Genomic DNA, 22,010 nt, shown 5'->3' on the forward strand with positions numbered 1-22,010 from the left:
GGCACCTTGCCTGGCTCCAAAAACCTTTTATATTAAAAGAATTGGAATTGCAACTATTCTGTGCAAACATTTCAATGGATAATACCACTGAATTACATTCCTTTCTTTAAAAAAAAAATATTTTTTTTAGTTATACATGGACACAATATCTTTAATTATTTTTATGTGGTGCTGAGGATCGAACCCAGTACCCCACATGTCTGAGGCAAATGCTCTACCACTGAGCTACTACCCCAGCCCAGACATACCCTATCTTTTTAAAAATTTTATTTTGAGTCATGGTCTCACTGAGTTACCCAGATTGGCCTCAAAAAAAAAAAATTGTCCTCCTGCCTTAGCCTCCTGAACGGCTGGGCACAATGGTGTACACCTATAATCCCAGCATCTTGGGAGGCCAAGGAAGGAGGATCAAGAGTTCAAAGCTAGGCTCAGCAACTAATTGAAGCCTTAAGTAATTCAGTGAGACCCTGTCTCTAAATAAAATACAAAATAAGACTGGGGATGTAGCTCAGTGGTTGAGTGCCTCTAAGTTCAATCTCTGGTAGCCCCCTAAAAAATTAACTTTTTAAATTAAAAAATAAAAATTCTGTGAGTGTAGATATAGATATAGATATATAGGTATCACATACACATAGAAACACCTGGGCATAAGAGAATAAGTCTCACCCTTTTGCCAGGCTGGCCTTGAACTCCTAGGCTCTAGAAGATCCTCTCCAACCTCCTGAGTAGTTGAGACTACAAATACATGCTACCCTACCCAGCTTAAAACTATTTATAGTGTACAATGTGATATCTACTTACACACATATATCATGGAATGATTAAATCAATCTAACATATCTGTCATCTCATATATGTATCATCTCATAAAACCATCATTTTCTTAGAGAGAGAGAGAGAGAGAGAGAGAGAGAATTTTTTTAATATTTATTTTTTTCAGTTTTCAGTGGACACAACATCTTTATTTTTATGTGGTGCTGAGGATCGAACCCAGCACCCTGCGCATGCCAGGCGAGCGAGTTACTGCTTGAGTCACATCCCCAGCTCCAGCCATCATTTTTTTTTTTTTTTTTTTTGCAGTAAGAATATTTAAGATCTATCTCACAGGCTGAGGTTGGGGCTGAGTGGCAGAGCACTTACCCAGCATGTGTGAGGCACTGGTTCGATCCTCAGCACCACATATAAATAAATAAAATAAAGCTCCACCAACAAGTAATAAAATTATTTTAAAAAATAAAAATAAAATCTACTCCCCCAAGCAATTTTCAAGTGTGTGTTAACTACAGTCACCATACTGAACTTAGATCTCCAGAACTTACTCATACATGTATCCACTACTTTGTGCTCTGTAACTTTGTACCCTTTAACTAACATCACCCCCTTTCTTCCCCACCGTTAGTCCCTGGTAACCATTCTAGTCTCTGCTGAATTTGACTTTGGAGTCCACATTTAAGTGAAATCATACATTTTTTTGTTCTTGTGCCTTGCCAATTTCACTTAGCATAGTATTCACCAGGTTCATCCATATTCTTGGAAATAACAGGATTTCCTCCTTTTTTAAGGCTCAATGGTATTCCATTGGGTATTCAAACCATATTTTCTTTTATCAATTCTGTTGGCAGGCAATTAGATTGATTCCAAACTTACCTACTATGAATAATATGATAATATACCTCTTTAACTGCTTTCATTTTCCTTGAATATACAACCATAAGGAGAACTGCTAAACACGTTAGTTCTGTTTTTGTTTTGTTTTGTTTTTATTGTTTGGTTTTTGTTTTGTTTTTTGCAGTGCTAGGGGTTGAACTCACAGCCTCACCAAACACCTTATCAATGAGCTAAATTCCCAGGTCTATTTTTAAGTTTTTGAGAAATTTTCATAGTTTTCCATAATGGTTGTACTAATTTATATTCCCACCAACAGTGTACAAGTGTTCCCTTTTTTCCACATCTTCACCAATACTTGTTATCTTTTATTTTTTTATAAACGTCTGTTAGAACTCATCATAAAGCAGCTTTTGGATAAGTAGGAGGTAAAATTCATTTTCTATGACTGACTGACAAGGTTAGAAAACAAGGTTTTTATCAAAGACAGGCAATACAAATCCAATGTTTTGCAGAAACTGTTAATTATTCTAAGTTTTATGAGAACAAATCTGTCTCAGTAATTCCAATAATTTTTAATGATTCCAAAATCTTCAAATTCCAAAAACTCCAATAATTAATAATTCTGGTAATTTTCATTAATAATTTCAGATATCCAAATCTAACTAATCATTTTCATTAGGAACTAATTCATTAATTATTAACCTTTTTCATCAGGAATAAATCTTTTTCATTGGGATATAAAATCTCTACTTTGTGCTCTGTAACTTTGTACCCTTTAACTAACATCACCTGTATATTTACACACTCCTGTATATTTCTGCCTAAAGTTTAAGTAATTAAAATTTCAGCAGCAATATTAACTACCATGTAAAGCAGCTTCTAACTGCAATACTGTTCCTGTGAATAAATATTGTGGAAAATACAGTGACCAAGAGACTTCAGGGATTTAGAAGCTTAGAAGTGAAATTATGCCAAGAGTTCAAGAACAGATCAGAAAGGAGAAGAGGAGTTGCCTCACAATGGAAGTATGGGTACATTCAGCTATGCATAACAGAAAAACTCATAAAACTGTGGTTTAAACAAAATAGAAGTTTATTTTTCTCCAACATAAACTGAAAATAGTAGTTCTGGGCTACTCTACCATACCATCAACATACATGATCTTCCCAGCTCTCTATTCTACCATCCCTAAAGTATAGCCCCATCTTCATGATCTAAGTTGGCAAGTGGAGAAAAAGCTAAATAAGAGTATATCGCTCCCTTTAAACACAATGTTAGGAAGTACCACATACTTCCATTTCCATATCATTGATCAGAATTTAATCAATAAGGTTATACCTAGCTGCAAGAGAACCTCAGAAACTTGGTCTTCTAGCAAGTACAACTGTGCCTAGTAAATACTAAGTTTTGTTAACCTGAAAAAAAGTTGACAATAGAAATTTGGGAAAAAACTTATAATCTCTGCCATGGTAGGTCAAACTGAAAAATGTTGGGCTTTTTTGTTGTTGTTATGTTTTGGGATTTTTTTGTTTAGTTTTTAACTAGGGATTGAACCCAAAGATACTTCACAACAGAGCTATATCTCAGTCCTTTTTATTCTTTGAGACTGGGTCTCACTAAATTGCCGAGGCTAGCCTCAAACTGCAATGCTCCTGTCTTGGCCTCTCAAAGTCAATGAGATTACAAGTCTACACCACATGCCTACCAAGGCTGAACTATTCTTTTTTTTTAATTTATTTATTTATTCTAATTAGGTGGAGATGACAGCAGAATGCATTTGATTCATTGTACATAACTGCAGCTCAATTTTTCATTTCTCTAGTTGTACACAATGTAGCATCCCACCATATGTGCAGTCAGTCATACATGTACCTAGGGTAATGATGTCCATCTCATTCCACCATCTTCCCTCCATCATACCCACTCCTCTCCCTTCCCTTTGCCCAATCAAAGTTCCTCCATTTTTCCCATGCCCCCATCTCCCATGATGGATCAGTATCCACTTATCAGAGAGCACATTCAGCCTTTGGTTCTTTGAGATTGGCTTACTTCACTTAGCATGATATTTTAAGGCTGGATTGGGACATAATGACTTTATTTATTTATTTATTTTTATGTGATAAGAACTGAACCCAGAACCCCACACATGCCAGGCGAGTACTCTACTGCTGAGCCACACCTCCAGCCCTGGACTATTCTTAATGTATCACTTACTTGCAATGGAAAAAGATAACCTTTAATTATATTTCTTACTTTTTGTCCATATTATTACAAAAGTACATATGAGAGGGGAAAAAAAAGACTAATTTGGCTGGAAGTTATAAAACACCTTGACTATACAAAGGTATAAAAACCAACGGATCTAATACACAGAAAACACCATGGTAGGTAGTTAAAAAACCAAACAAGGAAACAAAACCATTATTATGACATAAACACTTCTACAGTTAAGACTTTTCTTTTCAGTTTTTGAGATGGAGTCTTATTATGTTGCCCATAATAAAACTCATAAACTCAAACAATCCTCCCACCTCAGCCCCCCCAATACATTAAGAATAGTCCAGGGCTGGGCTTGTGGCTCAGTGGTAGAGAACTCACCTAGTACATGTGAGGCCCTGATTTCAATCCTCAGATCACATAAAAATAAATAAATTAAATAAAGGTATTGTGTCAAAAAAAAAAAGAGAATAGTCTAATCTTAGAATCATGCTAAGTGAAGTAAGCCAATCCCAAGTAGATGGGCTATACACACAGTGTGTCTAATTCTACAGTAAACACTTTTAAATTATTTCACATATTCAGAATCTCAGTCTAAATTCCTCTTAAGACCTATTCCATTGTTTGGAAAAACCTCTCTCCCTGCACCCATAAAGCAAATCTACTCTCCACAGTTCTCCTTCCTATTTCAAGGATTTTACTATAATCACTATGATAATAACAAGAATAATCATCATGAAGATTATAAAGTTTAAAAAAATCTTATAAAATCTTATAAAACCCTAGGACCTAAAATATTCTCACTTTACTGGGCAGACCTAATGATTCAAACTAGTGTTCATGCAAGTACCTTGATCTCAAGCAAGTAAATTGCATTTTTAAGACCCTAAACATCAGGTTATATATTTCATAGTCTTTCTTTAACACAAGCATGATATGGAGACAGTCCTAGTGGTAGTACTAAAACCAGATTAAGATCTTCAGAGGTTCCAAAGTCAGAAAATATAATAGTATTACCCTTTCTGCTTATAATCTTTTTTATTTTTTGCAGTGCTAAAGTTTGAACCCAGAGCCTCACACATGCTCTACCACTGAGCCAAATCCCCAGCTTCCTCCCTATTAAATTCAAAATAACAACTAAGATTTATTATAACTATCATGATTACTATTTCAATAAGCTTTTGAAATTTAAATAGTAAATGTTTTAATTTTCTTTCAAATTATATGTTCTCTGCCTTTCTGGAAACCTAAACTTTTGTTTAATATGCTGAACTTTTGTTTAATCAGCACTAAGTAGTGGCAAGAAATAGAAGTGAAAGCAGCTGCAACTTAAAGAGGTCTACTCTGTATCAGGTATTTTACATGCATTATTATTTCTACCTCATCTATAAATAGGAGATATTATCAACCCTGTTTTTCTGATAAAGAAATGGCTCAAAGCAGCTACATGAGATGCCTAAAGTCACTCATGGTAAAATAATTAAAAGGGAATATCTGAAATAGGCCTCTCTTTCTCCCAAGTCTGATCCTATAGAGTATTTCTTTAGAACCAGCTCCTCAACAAAATTTAATTTTAAATGAAAAAATACTTGTTAAATGCATCATTGGATAGTACAGTACTTTCCCAAGGAGTTTAATTATCAATAATCCTAGAAAATGAATGCAAACATATATATATATACAGTCAGGACTACTGCATTGCACAATCCCTAGAAACTTTTTTTTTTCCCAATATGAATGGTGGGCCCTTGGAGTTGTGTGATATAGCAGCAGTAAAACACTTTGTCGTTCTCCCTGCTCAAAATAAAAGTTGCTTCTTGCTGGGCGCAGTAGTGCACACCTGTATTCCCAGAAACTTGGAAGTTTTGAGGCAGGAGGACTGCAAGTTCAAGGCTAGACTCAGCAACTTAGCAAGACCTATTTCAAAAAATAAAAAGGGGCAGGAATATAACTCAGTGATACAGCACCCCTGGGTTCAATACCTAGTACTATATAAATAAATATTCAACTAACTAAGTAAATTGTTTCTTAAGCTATACCCCTATAGCATCCAGAGACAACTGGTATCAAACACGTTGCTGAAAAAAATTTTTTTAATTAATTGTTTTTGAAAAATAAACAAAGCCTTGTCGAAGTCATTTACTATTGTTTAAAAAAATATTCAAAAAAGAAGATAAGCACTCTCAAATTATTAAAGAAGGGTATTCTGAAGCACATAAAAATACACTCAATTAATTTCATTGATCATTCAGAAAATGTGAATGATATACAACTATACCTATTATAAGAGATAAAAAATTTAAAAAAAAAAAACTGGTTATACCAAGTACTAGCAAGGATATGGAGGAACTAGAACTATCATACACTGTTGGTGGGAATTTAAAAATAGTAGAGCCACTTTGGAAAACAATTTGGCAGTTTCTTGCAAAATTAAACATGTTTACCATATGATCCAGCAACCCTATTCCTAGGTATTTATTCAAGTAAAATGAAAACTTATAATCACACAAAAACCTTACATGAATGCTTATAGCAGCTTTAGTCAAAACTATCCCAAAACAGAAATATGCAAATGTCTTTCAACAGATGAATAAACCATGGTACACTATGGATTACTACTCAGCATGAAAAGGAACAAAGGATTGATACCCACAACATGAATGAACCTCAAATGCATTTTCTAAGTAAAAGAGGCCGATCCAAATGTTTATATGACTATAATGCCATTCACCTGATAATCTGAAAAAGCAAAATGGCCCTGGGAGCAGTATAACAGGGAGTTGAAGGTATGGGGAAAGGCTAACTAAAAAGTCAATAGCAGAAACTGTTTTGATTAAGACGGTGTATTTGCCAAAACCTGCAGAACTACACATCACAAAATTGAATTTTACTGTACATAAGCTTTAAAATAATTTTTTTTAAAAAAAAAAGCATGGACAAATAAAGAAAATATATTAAATTGCGGGGGGAGAAAGAAAAGAAAGAGTTTTGACTATTAAATATAGAAATGTCTGGAGACAACATAGCTGCCTCGGTGTAGATAAAATGCAAAATGCTTGGGCTGGGGATATAGCTCAGCACCAAAAAAATGCAAAATCCTTTTCCTTTCCCTGCTTCTCTTTTCTATCTATATATGAGACCAACAGAGAGAAATGAAGGCAGGAAATACAGTACTCTGAAGGCATAATCTAAATTCCTAGACTACCACTATTCTTCCTACTTGCACAGTCAATAAATCATCTTTATATCTAAGCTATTTCTGAATTGTTATTTTAATGCTTCTTATTTTTTTATCTAAGGAAGCAAAAATAGTAAGTTATCTCTTTACTTGGTGCAGCTTTCAGTTAGTTTATTTTCAGAATTAGTGGCTATTAATATAAATATATTACCCAACCCTATAATCACACATGTGAAGAGGTAGAAATAAAAAAAAATAAAACCACAAATCTACAGACTGATATCAGCTGCCCATTTATTTACATTCCAAATAGTCAGGAATCTTCAAGATAGCTTTCAATGCAAATTTTAGTCAGGTTTCAAATCTTCAATGCAGGAGTGCTCATTTTTCCCTACCCTATATGTTACCATTGATTAACTAGGTAATAAAGCTAGGTAATAAAAACATATGTTACTGAGTCTGGCCTGATGGCACATACCTGTAATCCCAGAAACTTGGGAGGCTGAGGCAGGATGATAGCAAGTTCAAAGCCAGTCTCAGCAACTTAGGCCCTAAGCAACTTAGCAAGACCCTGTTTTAAAATAACTACAAGTTTTTTAAAAAATTAAAGAGGAAGGGAAGCAGGGGGTGCTGGAGATGTGGCTCAGTAGTTAAGCATCCCTGGGTTCAATCTCCAGTACCAAAAAAAGAAAGATACACATTACTAGGTGTTGCTCTGCTTTATATGCTTATTCACTGATATTAAATACCTGAAGAAGGCAATAACATACGCCAAAAGGAAAAATACATACTTGCAGTAGGATTAAGGCAAAAAATTCATAAGCTGACAACATATAATACATTTATAAAAAGGCTTTCCTCAGTTTGTCTGCCCAGAATGCCCTCATTTATTCTTTATGCTAAGCTTAAATGTTACCTCCTTTCAATACAACCATCCCCACTCATCACACCCTAATAGACGTGCCTTTACCTGCTCTTCTTCTTTCATAACAATTTCCAAATTATAATTATTAATTCATATGTTAGGGATGATAAGAACCTGAACTGTTAGAGTAGCAAATGAAATAAAAAGAACAGATGAAATAGACAAACACTGTAGTAAAAAAAATACATAATTTAACAACTAAATAGATCTGACAAGGATTCAATGACTAATTCAAGTTTAGATAATAGGAAGGATAAGCCAATAATAGAGAAAGGAAAATTCAAAAGAACAAGTGCATTTTAAAAGAAAGAAAGTTCAAATTGGGGCATGTTGCATTTAGAGGCATGACGATCAAGTGGCAATCTCCAGGAGAAAACTTAAATTCCAGAAATTATGGTAGAGGAATTATCTGTAAGTTCTTACTAAAGCCAAAGGAACAGTTACCATTGCAAGGCAAAAGGGCTAGAGAAACAAGTATAAGGCAAATACCTGAGAAACAAGTTGAGCCTGTACATGAAAAAAAGAAGCAACCAGGATCTATAGGAAAGCCAGGAGGACTACAAAGTTTTAAGCAGAATAGAGGAAGACAAGGGGCTCACAGTGTCAAATTCGAAGCAGGAAGACTACAAAAGTTCCCATTTGGGGATTCAGAAAGTCACTGGTAACAACAGAGAGAATAGTTGTGAAAAAGAAGATAACGAAATTGACAAAACAGACATACTCTCTACCACCATCCCCCATGGGTTGCTGGACAATACAAAAGAAAAAATTAAAAGGGAGGAGGTGGGAGGGGGCAGGGGATTAGCAAGTATGGTGGAATATGATAGACATCATTATCCAAAGTACATGTAAGAAGACATGAATTGGTGTCAACATACTTTACATACAGCCAGAGATCTGAAAAATTGTGCTGTGTATGTGTAATAAGAATTGTAACATTCCACTGTCATTTATTTTTTTTAAATCAATTTTTTAAAAAGTGAGAAGGTGGATAAAAAGGGGGAAGAAAGAATAAGAAAGGCTTCGTTTAGGCCATTAAAGATATTGTTAAAGATGAGTGAGATAAAAAGGATTGAAGAAATAATTAATGGAGCTACACATTGTAGCAGGTGAAATAAATAAAATAGGTAGTCCTGAGGTAAAAAGGACACATCATTGGTACCATATAGGAAAGAGAAATTAACACAAATTAAAGAAAGAGAAAAAGCAAAAATTAAGTAGTTCCTACTGGATGGTCTTAATCTCCTTAATCTACTCATATGGATTAAGTGGAACAACCCACAAAATCCAAGAGCAGTATATTAGAATCAGGTACTAAAAAGGGTTCTGAAATGGCCTTTATAGGAAGTGAAAAAGAACTGCCAACCAACACAAGCAAGTACATTAGAACATATTTTTTCATCAATTGTTCATTTCATTTTTACTTAATTAGTAGAGCAGCACAAATTCTCTTATTCTTTTGACTTATTCTTTTGAAGCCAGCCTCTGTATCTCATCTAAGGTAATGATGGTCTGTGTCTTCTGTTGTACATTATCCCATTTATTCTTTAACAAAGGTTTTAGATAAAATCATTCTTGTTGCTTTAATGTGGTTCTAGACTTGCTCTGATTTTCTGCATAAATATGAAGATAGTATCAAGAAATCCTTAATATCAATTTTCTTAACAAGTATTTGAAAGAACTATATAAAGAAGAGGAATTTTAATCCTAGAAATAGTTCTCTCACCTGACAGTTGCCCATTTATTATTATGACTAAAAATAAAAATTTCCTGAGAAAATATAATTGATGGTGGTCTTTAATATTTTGAAGGCTTAGAAGTTTTAGAAAGAAGTTTCTTATATTCACATTGGAATCTTTCCAATTACACAATTTGATTTTAGGTACTTTATATGTGTTAAAATAAGTATGGCATATCATGTATTCAAAAGAATATTTTTGCCATAAAAAGCTCTACACTTACTACTAGAATGCTGCCATTACATTAAAAGCTCTGGGATTCAACTTTTGGAATTGCTTTAAATTCTTAACACAATTTTTACAATATTGTCAAAAGTGACAAATCTTTATACATTAAATATAGGTTTGATATGGGGATAGTTCTGGTTATCATAAAGAGGTTTACCTATAATAGAAATACTACTTTTGAACAGAAAATGTGACTATAAAACATGAAAAAAATTTTCTTATGCTGCTGTAATGATACCATCATTAAAATATATTTATAGATTATTCCCCTCTCCATAGTATCTTCTCTGTGGCATACCACTCACACATTCTAAAATACGGGATAAAAATAGATTTCAATCATTTTATAGCCATACTTCCCACTATTATAGGTAATACAAAAAACTTGAAGCTGTCTAAGAGTCAGATTATTTGAATATTTGAGTAGTGACAATATTCTGATCTTTAAATTTAGCTAGCTGTAATCAGTGCCTTTCTTTTTAATTCTGTACTGAAAGTGGACATTACCCCTTTGGCATATACCTGATATCGGTCTATTCCGTGAGGTCTTTAGTCCTTTTATACACCCATGTACAAATACACACATACCCTATTTTTTTTAAGCCCTTATATTAGTATTTCTGTCCTAGCTTGGGTTTTGTTATTGTAGTTGTTTTGGGGTTTTGGTGGTGGTTGTTTTGTTATTGTTGTTGTTGTTTTGAGGGGTTACCAGGGATTGAACTCAGGGGCACTGGACCAGTGAGCCACATCCCCCACCCTATTCTGTATTTTATTTATTTGTATTTTATTCAGGGTCTCACTGAGTTGCTTAACACCTCGCCGTTGCTGAGGCTGACTCTGACCTCACAATCCTCCTGCCTCAGCCTCTAGAGCCGCTGAGTTACAGGCATGCGCCACTGTGCCCAGCTGTCCTAGCTTGTTACCTATCAGCTTCACCTCTAGGACAATCTTTCCATCCATTTCCTACTGCTCTCTGAAAAACAGTATAATCCCACATGACTGCCTTGAGGCCAGTTTGGCACAAACTTAATCTAAAGTTGCTCTGCCCCTCATTCTGCCACCAAAACAAAAAATAACTAAGAAGAATAATTTTTCTCTCACCTTCATAACAAGTTTAAAACACTTTTATAGCTCCAACTCAGAGAATTAGTCAACTATGACTTTATTTTCTTCAAAAATCTTTATTAACTAAGCATTTGATTAACTCTGAGTTGTACACATAAATTAAGAAACACCCAACAAAATGTTTAATCCCATTTGGATGCTTACAGACAATCCCAAATTTGTTCATTGCTGAATGTCTATTAGACCATATCTTAATCTGTTCAGAATGATATAACCAAATACCTTAGACTGAATAATTTATAAACAATAGAAATGTACTGCTCACAATTCTGGATGACACAAAGACCAAGATCAAGGCTCCATCAGTATCTGGTGAGGGTTCACTCTGCTTCATAGATGTTACCATAGTACCTCACATGTCAGAAGGGAACAAGTTGCCTCAAACGTGTCCTTCCCTGAGGGCTCTGCCGCCCCACACCCACTGACCTAATCACCTTCCAAAGTCTCCACCTCTTAATACCATTAGATTTCAATATGGGAGGATGTAAACATTAAGACCATTGTAGACATAAGCCTCATTTTGGGATTCAGAAGGAGGAAAAAAGAACAAATACTTAAAGGAAAGAGTTAAAGTACATTCTAGGAAAAGGTCCACTTAGCTGTGAAAAATGGAATATAAGAAAATAATTCATTTTATGGACAAAAAACACAGGCCCAAAGGGGATAAGTGGCTTGCACAAGTTCATTTGTTTGGTGGCAGAGCTGACACTAGTATTCAAGTCTCCGGATTCTAAGTTTAAAGACTTTCTACTTTATCCATTCATTCAGATTATTAAACAGATATATGCTAAATGAAATGAGGCAGGAACAAAAAAACTACATAATCCATTAATGTCAAATTTCTAGAAATAGCAAAACTATAGAGACAAAAAAGGACATCAGTGGATGCCTAGAGCTGGAGATAGGAGCAGGGATTGACTACAAATGGGCAAGAGGGAGATTTTTGGAAGATAAAAGTGTTCTAAAACCAGAGTGGGACCATTGTTGCACAACTGTATAAATTTACTAAAACTTGAGCTGTGAATTTTATGGTATATAAATTACACTTCAACAAACTTCTTTTTTTAAATTACTGAGAAGGGAGAATACATTTTCAAGATTGCTTGACTCTGTTTTCCCAGACTGTAATCCTAATTAACCCCAAACAAATGTAATTTTCTTTGTTCACAAATAAATAAATAAATTACTATGAAGGAACTCAGTAATTAAAGAACTTAAACAACTCAATATCAAGAATACAAATAACCCAATTAAAAAGCAGGCAAAGGCCCTAAATAAACATTTTTCAAAAGAACACATGTAGAGCTGGGGATGTGGCTCATTGGTAGAGTGCGTGTCTAAACATGCATGAGGCCTTGGGTTTGATCATCAGCACCACCAAACAATATAAGATAGACAGACAGAGAGACTGACAGACAGCCAACAAGTATATGACTAAATGCTCATCATTGATAATAACAATAGAAATGTAAATCGAAATCACAATGAGCCAGGAAGATCTGGGGCCAGCCTTGTCAACAGTGAGGCGTTAAGCAACTCAGTGAGACCCTGAATAAAATACAAATAAGTAAAATACAAAATAGGGCCCAGGATGTGGCTCAGTGGTTGAGTGCCCCTGAGTTCAATCCCTGGTACCAAAATTCCCACAATGATACATTGCTGGTGGAACTGCAAATTGGTGTAACCACTATGGAAAGCAGTATGGAGATTCCTCAGAAAATTTCTAATGGAACCACCATTTGACCCAGCTACCCTACTCCTCAGTTTATATCCAAAGGACTTAAAATCAGCATACTACATTGATGCAGCCACATTAATGTTTATAGCAGCTCAACTCACAACAGCTAAACTATGGAACCAAGCTAGGTGTCCTTCAACAGATGAATGGATAAAGAAACAGTGGTGTATATATACACAATGGAATATTATTCATCCTTAAATAAGAATGAAAGTGGGCTGGGGTTATGGCTCAGTGGCAGAGCGCTTGCCTCACATGTGTGAGGCACTGGGTTCATTCCTCAGCACCACATAAAAATAATTAAATAAATAAATAAAAGTATTGTGTCCATCTACAACTAAAAAAATATTTTAAAAAAAAAAGAAGAATGAAATTATGGCATTTGAGGTAAATGTATGGAACTGGAGAATATCATGCTAAGTGAAATAAGCCAATCCCAAAAAACCAAAGGTGAAATGTTTTCTCTGATAATGTAGATGCTAATTCAAAATAATGGGAGCAGGGCTAGGGAAGGATAGAGTTATTTTGGATTAGGGAGAGGGAAGTGAAGGGAGGGGAGCAGGTATGGTAGGAGGAAGGATAGTAAAATTAATTGGACATTATTACCCTATGGCATATATGGCTATACAACCAATGTGATTCTACATCATATACAAACAGAAGAATGAGAAGTTATACTCCATTTATGTATGATGTGTTAAAGTACATTCTACTGTCATGTATAACTAATTAGAACAAAAAAAAATCACAATGAGATATCATTTTACACCTGGTAGTGACTACTCACATAAAGACAAAGGACAGCAAGTGTTGACAAGAAAGTACACAAAAGAAAACCCTTTTATCACTATTGGTGGTAACTGGTACAATCATTATAAAAAAACACTATGCAGATTCTTCCAAAATAAAACACAGATCTATCATATGCTCCAATAATCCCACTTCTGGGTATACCTTCAAAGAAAATGAAATCAGTATGTCAGAGATCTTTTACCACCATGCTCTTTGAAGTATTATTTACAATAGATAAAATATGAAATCAACCTAGGTGTGTCCATCAATGAGTAAAGAAAATATAGTATGGCCCCTCAGTACCTGTGAGGGACTGGTTCTAGAATATATACAAATAACTACCCCTACAAATAACTAAAAGCACAGATACCTTATTACCTTATATAAAAGGGGCAAAGTATTTGCATATAACCCATGCAATCCTACCATATACTTTTTTTCCTACCGTATACTTTGGATGACTCTAGATCATTTATAATGCTTAACACAATGCAAATGCTAAATAAATAGCTGTTATACCATACTTGTTGTATCATAACAACAAGAAAGAGTCTATACATTTTCGGGATGGATGCAAGGTTTTCTTGTTGTTGTCCCCCCCCCCCAAATATTTACAATCTTCAGTCTCTTGAATATTTTTGGTGGGGATTTTTTGTTTCTGTTTTGTTTGTTCATGGCAGTAATGGGGAGCAAACCCAGGGTTCTGTACATACTAGGCAAGTGCTCTACCTGAGTTACATCCCAGGCTCTATCAATCTGTCAGATTCAGGGCTGCAGGGGGTCAAATGTATGTGTAAGCATATGTAAAGTGGAATCTTATCCAGCCTTAAAAAAGGAAGAAATCCTGTTGAAAAAGTAAATAACAGGCCATTCTGGCATATTGATAATTTTGAGTTAAATTTTGAGAATCATTCTAAACTTCCATATCTTAAAAGCAGGAGATGAAATTTCCACATGAAAGATACCCTCCTGATATTAAACGGAATCAACATTCTTACTGAGGAGAAGAGGCTGAAATGGAGAGAATTCTGTACAAACCTTATTAAAATATTTCTTATCATTTAAGTCTCCTCATATAATTTGGTTGCTTTTTTACAAGCTACTTTTTTGGGGAGAACAGGAGGATACTCCGGACTGAACCCAAGGGCACTTTACCACTGAACTACATTCCCAGCCCTTTTTATTTTGAGACAGAGTCTCACTAAGTTGCTGAGGCTGGACTCAAACTCATGATACTCAACTTCCCAAGTCACTGAGACACAAGCCACTGTTCTACTGAGTATGTAAGCATTCAACTCTTTAGGTTTTCATTTCTTTATGAAGGCTTCTGGGTCATATAAAACTTGTATTAAATAAATTTGTATTCTTTTCTCTTGTTGATCTATCTTATGTTAATTTAATTCTCAGGCCCAGATTAGGGGGAAAAACCTGAAAGGATAAAGGAAAAGTTTTGCCTCCCCTACACTGTCATTGGGATGAAACCAGAGAACACTATATTTAGTGAAATAAGCAAGGCACAGAAAGACAAATTCTATATGATCTCACTTCTATGTGAAATTTTAAAAAGTCAAACTCATAGAAGCAGAAAATAGAATGGTGGTTACTAGGGACAGGGGAAAATGGGAAGATGCTGATTAAAGGGTACAAAAATTTCAGTGCAAGCTGTTTTATACAGGATAAATAAATTCTGGAGATCTAATGTATATCGGGCTGACTATAGTTACTAATACTGTCATGAATACTTGAAATTTGCTAAAAGAGGAGATCTTAAATGTTCTTAGTACACACATATAATGGTTAACTGTGTGAGCTAATTAACATGTTAATTAGCTTGACTGTTAATTAGCTTGACTAGTAATCACTGTAATAATTACTAATTGTAGTAACCATTTCATAATGTATACATATAGTAATAAAATTGCACTCCTTAAATTTATATAATTTTATTTACCAATTATACCTTAGTAAAAGTAGTAAGAAAACAAAATTTCACTTAAACAAATAAGGAATTCTGATTTTAGCTTCATGATCTTACAGCTCTCAGGAAACTATAAAAAGTACTATATCACTAAAACATAAAGAAAGCAGCATTCTTCCAAACTTCAGATCCTTTTCCCTTTAGAATTTCCAAAAGTTAGGTACCTTATTTTCCAGCCTTACATCTGCAATGGAAACAAAGTATTAAGAACTGTATAGGGCTGGGGATGTGGCTCAAGTGGTAGTGCACTCGTCTGGCATGCGTGCGGCCCAGGTTCGATCCTCAGCACCACATACAAACAAAGATGTTGTGTCCACTGAAAAACTAAAAAAGAATATTAAAAAATTCTATCTTAAAAAAAAAAACTGTACAAACATACAGAGGAAATTTGTACATAATTCCTATTAAAACACTTATTTATCATTATTTTATTTTAGGAACTATCTGTATTGCTCCAAGTCTTTGCAGACAGTTACAGAATAGAGGATATATTCTGTTACTCTTATCTGGTCTCACAAAACTGTTCCAAACAAACTTCTTTGGTGATTTCATTTTCATTACATCCTGTGCTATTATAATTTAAGCACTAATAGAATCTCTTTTAAGGGCAACTATTATCTCTCATCCTAGCATAACTGACAAACTCTAATCCCTAGGCTATATACACCACTATTTATCAAGCTGATACTTTTAATATTTGAACCTTAGGGGGGGAAAAAAAGAGTTTTAGTTAATGAAGGCCTAATTGTCTCTAATTACGTCAGAGGAGGCAATCAGGATTACTCACTAAACATCCATTCCTACACTGCTGAGGCTCAATTTACTAAGCATAAAGAAGAGCCTTTTGGCCAAGAATTTCAATTACCTCCTTCCTAAACCCTAGAGTTTCACTAAATTTTCTAAAAGAGAAAAATCTAAAACTTATGAAAAAGAAAGCAAAATGTTTACCCTGACTTAGCTCTAACTTTGAATAGGTTTTCTCAAAATTATTAATTTTTTGACGTTTGATAACTGAATAGTTATTCAAAGAACTCAAAGCACAAAAACTGTAACAGAATCTCTACTAAATATATCTCTCCTTTAGGTACAAGTACAACTCCACATGTTGGAAAAACTGAATCAAACAATTAGGGCTCTAATTATCAAATACATTTACTCCATGCAAACTTTTCACAATAGCTGGCTTAAACCCACTTAGAGTACTCCCTTAAGTTTAAGAGTTTAAGAGTTCTCTTAGCTGGGCACACTCCTAAAATCCCAGCTACTCAGGAGGCTGAGGATCACAAAACCAAGGCCAGCCTAGGCAACCTAGCAGGAGACCTCATCTCAAAATAAACAATAAAAAGGGCTGAGGATGAAGCTCAATGGCAGAGCACCCCTGGGTTCAATCCCTGATACAAAAAAAAAAAAGAGTTTTTTTTGGGCTGGGGTTGTGGCTCAGTGGTAGAGCACTTGCCCAGCATGCATGAGGCACTGGGTTCAATCCCCAGCACCACATAGAAAAGCTAAATAAACAAACTAAAAAAGTATTGTGTCCATCTACAGCTAAGAATATTTTTTTAAAAGCTCTCTTCAATGAACATAGTATTTGATATTATTGCAATGAGGCATACAAAACAGGTGAAGAATTTGTTTTTATAAAAACCAATTCCTCGAAGTCAGGAACTCTATAGATGAAGATAAAAATAAGGGACATGAGAATGTACTCCAGGAAAGTGGAAGAGGGGATTATATTAAACATTAGGTAGAATAAGTATGTGACTGATCCATGACCCTTAATCATAAACCATCTTCCACAACCCCTTTGTTTGTTTGTTTGTTTGTTTGTTTGTTTTTGGTGCTGGGGATTGAATCTATGGTCTCCTATATTCTAAGCATGTGCTCTAATCACTAGGCTACATACACCACTAGTCCCATCTCCCTTTTCATATAAAGTTACAAATTTATTTTTCAATAAAAAATATTAAAACTTTGCAGTGCATGGTGTACACACCTGTAATCCCAGATACTGGCGAGACTGATGGAAGAAGATCGCAAGTTAAGAGACTAGCGCAAGAAACTAGCAAGCAAAACCCTGTCTCAAAAATAAAATTTAAAAGACTGGAAATAACAGCTCTGTAGAGAGCACTTGCCTACCATGTGCAAGGCCCTGGGTTCAATCTCTAGTATCACCAAAGTATAAAAATGATGTTCTGATCTTTTACCTATTATCTCAAAAGTAAACAAATTCATTATAAAAAAAAAAAACCTATTATAACATTAAGAACTAATGTTTTACCTGTAAATGTCCTCTGATCCCTAAGAAAGAAAGAAGAAAAAAAGAAAAACCCAAAGTCAATTCTCATATTTCCTACCACTGCCAGGAAAGGGTGAAAAATAGAAGAAAGTGGAAGGACAGTTAAAAAAAAAAAAAAAAAGAAGATGAAGAGAACTCCCTTATCTCCAACAAGGCTGGCTACCAACCAGTACAATTCTTGGTTTTTAGTTGTAAATGGAGACATTATCTTTATTTTATTTATTTATATGTGGTGCTAAGGATCAAACCCAGTGCCTCACCCATGCCAGGCAAGCACTCTACCACTGAGCTACAACCCCAGATCCACCCTTCATCTTTTTATGACCAAAACTATCACAGAGAAATGTTTTTAAATAGTAATATGAGTAGGATACTAGGTTTTATCAAATAAAGACTTCTTAAAAGAAACCTTAAATAAAATTAACCCTATAGTTCTGCTTTCTGTGAAGTGTGGTACAAGAAGTAATTGACATCCTTGGCATAATATCATAGACATTGCTCTTTTTTTACTGAAAGAAAAATGTGCAGTACCATATAAAGTTTATATAAATTATATGTTCAGAATATTTTAGAGATTCATATAAAGTTATTTAGTCAAGAAAGAAAAACCTCCACAAGTTGAGTGATAAGGTTAACTTTATTGGTTTGATTTTAAATCATTCCAAAAAGAAAACTGTGAGTTAAGAAAGGGTAGTTGGAGGAGGGGAAATTTAGGCAAGAGAGAATGTAGAGAGAAGGTTGAGACTTGATATTAATCAATTCAAACACATTTTTTAAATGCACACACACACCCAAAAAATATACTTTTGTGTAAGATTTTTTAAAAAAAAGAGAGAGAGAATTTTTTTAATATTTATTTTTTAAATTTTCGGTGGACACAACATCTTTATTTTATTTTTATGTGGTGCTGACGATCGAACCCAGCGCCCCCGTGCATGCCATGCGAGCGCGTTACTGCTTGAGCCACATCTCCAGCCCCAAAGATATTTTTAAGGCTCTTTAAAAATTAGTCCAGCCCAGTGCTTTGGCACTCACCTATAATTCCAGCTATTTAGGAGACTAAGGCAGGAGAATCACAGATGGAGGTAACCTGGGCAACTTAGCAAGACCGTATCTCAAAGTAAAATTAAAAGGGCAGGGGGTATAATTCAGAGGTAAAGCACTTGCCAAACATCCTTGAGGGCCTTGGTTCGATCCCCAGTACCCTCCCCCCCCCACACACACACATATACAAAAGGAAAAGAAAAACTTACTTTTAAAAAATATTTACTTTTATGTTCATAAAATGGAATGACACACTTTCTTCTATACTTATGTGTTATAAAATGAAACAGGTGCATTTATCATTTAATTAAACCAAGATATTTACTAACTGCAGATTATAGTAAAACAAAAATAACCATTAAATAAATTTTAAAAATTATTTTTTATTTATCATTGAGATTCTCTTTACATAATTTACAGATAACAATCAACGATTGTCCTCAGAAAAGTGAATATGCTAATGATTTAATCTACACATCATTATCAGTTTCTAGGCTTAAATTTAAAAGACATGTGAATGATCAGAAATAAAACAACATATCTAACTGATGACAGTTCAGAAATCTAAATAAGGGACACAGACCACAAAAATCAAAGATACAAGTTCAATTTAATAGATCAGCTAGACCCCCTGTATTATATTATAGAAGACAACAATTATAAAGGTTAAGAAGTAACACGGGGATACTGCTTTATTTCTTTCTTTCTTTCTTTTTTTTAGTTGTCAATGGACCTTTTTTTTTTTTTATTTATATATGGTGCTGAGAATCAAACCCAGTGCCTCACACATGCTAGGCAAGTACTCCATCACTATGCTATGACCCCAGCCCTCCATTTCTTTTTTAAAGTATTTCCACTTTTGAAAAATACCAACCTTACTACAAAATTAATATCTCCACCTATACAAGACTCTGCTTGAAACATTTTTTAGGACTACAAATATTATAAAGAAAAAAATTAACACACAATTGCACAAAGGGTCAAGAACACATATTCCCTTTCAATGTGCTGCACAAGAAGGTTGAGAAAAGACTATCACACACTAGAACATATTTTCAGATACTTTACATGAGAAATTCAAGAAACTTAAACACTTCCTTTCATTATTTCAGATGATGACTTTGTAATCATAACATATGAACTTTACAAATAACTAAGTGCAGATATATGCCCATATTAATTTTCCTACTTTTTTAATTAAAAATTTATGTTTCTCCTGGTCAAAAAATATGGTTTTATATGCTTTCAAAGTTCAAACAGCTATTAAGCAATACTTTGCTTTGGCACTAGCTCCCCCTCCAGACCAACCTACTAATGCAACTACATTTAAAACACAAACGATGAACACAAGTTTTTCAAACCATTAGCAAATTTCAAAATTCATACTTTTAAGGATATTCCTATTCCTTAAAAATTAATTGGTTAGAATTTGTAATAAAACATTCCAAAATGCAATCAGAATGATTGTTTCTGCAGGAAAACAACTTAAAGTGACTTTTTAGATAAATTCACAAACATTCTTATAAATACAATCTATACATTACCATATTAAAACTATTTTGAATCATTCTCCTAGTAAACTACAAGACACCCTTCATGTTAACTATTTGATCAAAGACACATTTTTGCATATTTTCTGCAAACTATGCAAGTTTCATACCAGCTGTTCTGCTCAATTCAAACAGAATTCTCAATTTATAGAATTCATAAATTTACAGAATTCATGCCTCCAAGGCTATTCATCTAACTCCCTACATTTTTACATATTAAAGCCTATAAAATCACAATTTCAAATGCTTGTTTTTCCACTGTCCTTCCTACTGTATAGTTATTTATAAATAGCATTTTATAACTAACACACATTTATAATTAAGACTTTCTATACACACTTTATAATATACTTCACAAGGATAGCAACAAACAGGAACTTACAATTGGCTTAGGGATTTAGGTTGTTTTAAGTTTAAAGAAGAGAGACAACTTACACATTTCAGTGTATAATTTCTCCCCTAAAATACTTTCTATATGGTGCACCTTTTTTAGAGAACTGGGCATAAAACATGTTCCAATTTAATCAAAAAAATTAATTTGCACTTAATTCACTTAACCCCAGAAATAAAAAGAAAAAAAAATCTATAATGAAACCCACTTACAGTTTCTATAGAGATAAGCCAAAGTCAAGTCAGTTACTTGTGACAAGTTTAACTCTTAATAAAAAATTTGTATTGCACTCTTACAGAAGACTTGAGATTTGGAGTTATCTACTGCAGTCCAGCTTTCCTGGGTCCACCTTCTTGAGTTAACTTAATTTAAACACAGATAGGAAAAACACGCCACTTCTCCCTGCTTGTATCCTCATTCTAAAGGGTAATATGCACCAAAATGTTAAATGTTCATCAGAGGTAAACCCGTTAACCCTGACATTGCCATTTAACTTAAATATGTTGCGTCTCGGAAGATTGCAATTCCCACATGAAGAGAACAGGTGCTGCATCCGACAACCTACTCACACTTGCAGGACAAACCTCCTTGAACTAATAAATATAAGCGCATTTAACCTTTCCAAATAAGTTTAGGCACTCAAAAGCCGCCAACACATTTGCACATCAAAAGGAGGCACTAAGGCAGTCACGCCGTTAACTGCCCTGCAACGGCCCCTTGCCTCCAGCGCATCTTTGTGCGGGTTTTCTCCATGATTTGCAGCCTGAGAAGCCCTCCCAGAAACCCCATAACACAGAGGCATCCTCCTTCCCACAGTCGGTGACTACAGGCACCAAGCGCTGCCCAAAGGGTAGGTGCAGTCTGGAGATATGGAAAGCTGAGGGACACCTCCCACCCCCGCCCCCATCCCTTCTCCTCTTCTCCGCTTCGGCCCCTGCCCTAAGCAAGGATGCGCGACGCGGTGGCTGCCACAGCGCAGCGTCCCGGCTTGGCGGTGGTTACCCCTCACCCCTTGCCCGTGCCTCCCGGGCCGCGCCAGGACACCCGCCAGAGCTCCCGGGGTCTCCCTCCCCACTTTTCCGGGAGCCGCTGGATAAGCAGCAGCAGTTGCAGCAACAGGCCCAGGGGTCGCCCGGAGAAGAGAAGAGACAGCCCCACAGCCTCCACAGATCCCGCGCTCGCCCAGCCCAAGACCCGAGGC

General features: G+C 35.0%; 1 protein-coding gene across 3 annotated transcripts in view; it reads right to left on the reverse strand.

Annotated features, from left to right (window-relative positions):
• The window catches only part of Fut8 (fucosyltransferase 8), a 316,775-nt gene that overhangs the window by 293,371 nt on the left and 1,394 nt on the right, over positions 1-22,010 (reverse strand). The gene's annotated exons all lie outside the window — the stretch shown is intronic.

Source organism: Callospermophilus lateralis, chromosome 3, assembly GCF_048772815.1.
Source record: "Callospermophilus lateralis isolate mCalLat2 chromosome 3, mCalLat2.hap1, whole genome shotgun sequence".
Taxonomy (NCBI): Eukaryota; Metazoa; Chordata; class Mammalia; order Rodentia; family Sciuridae; genus Callospermophilus; species Callospermophilus lateralis.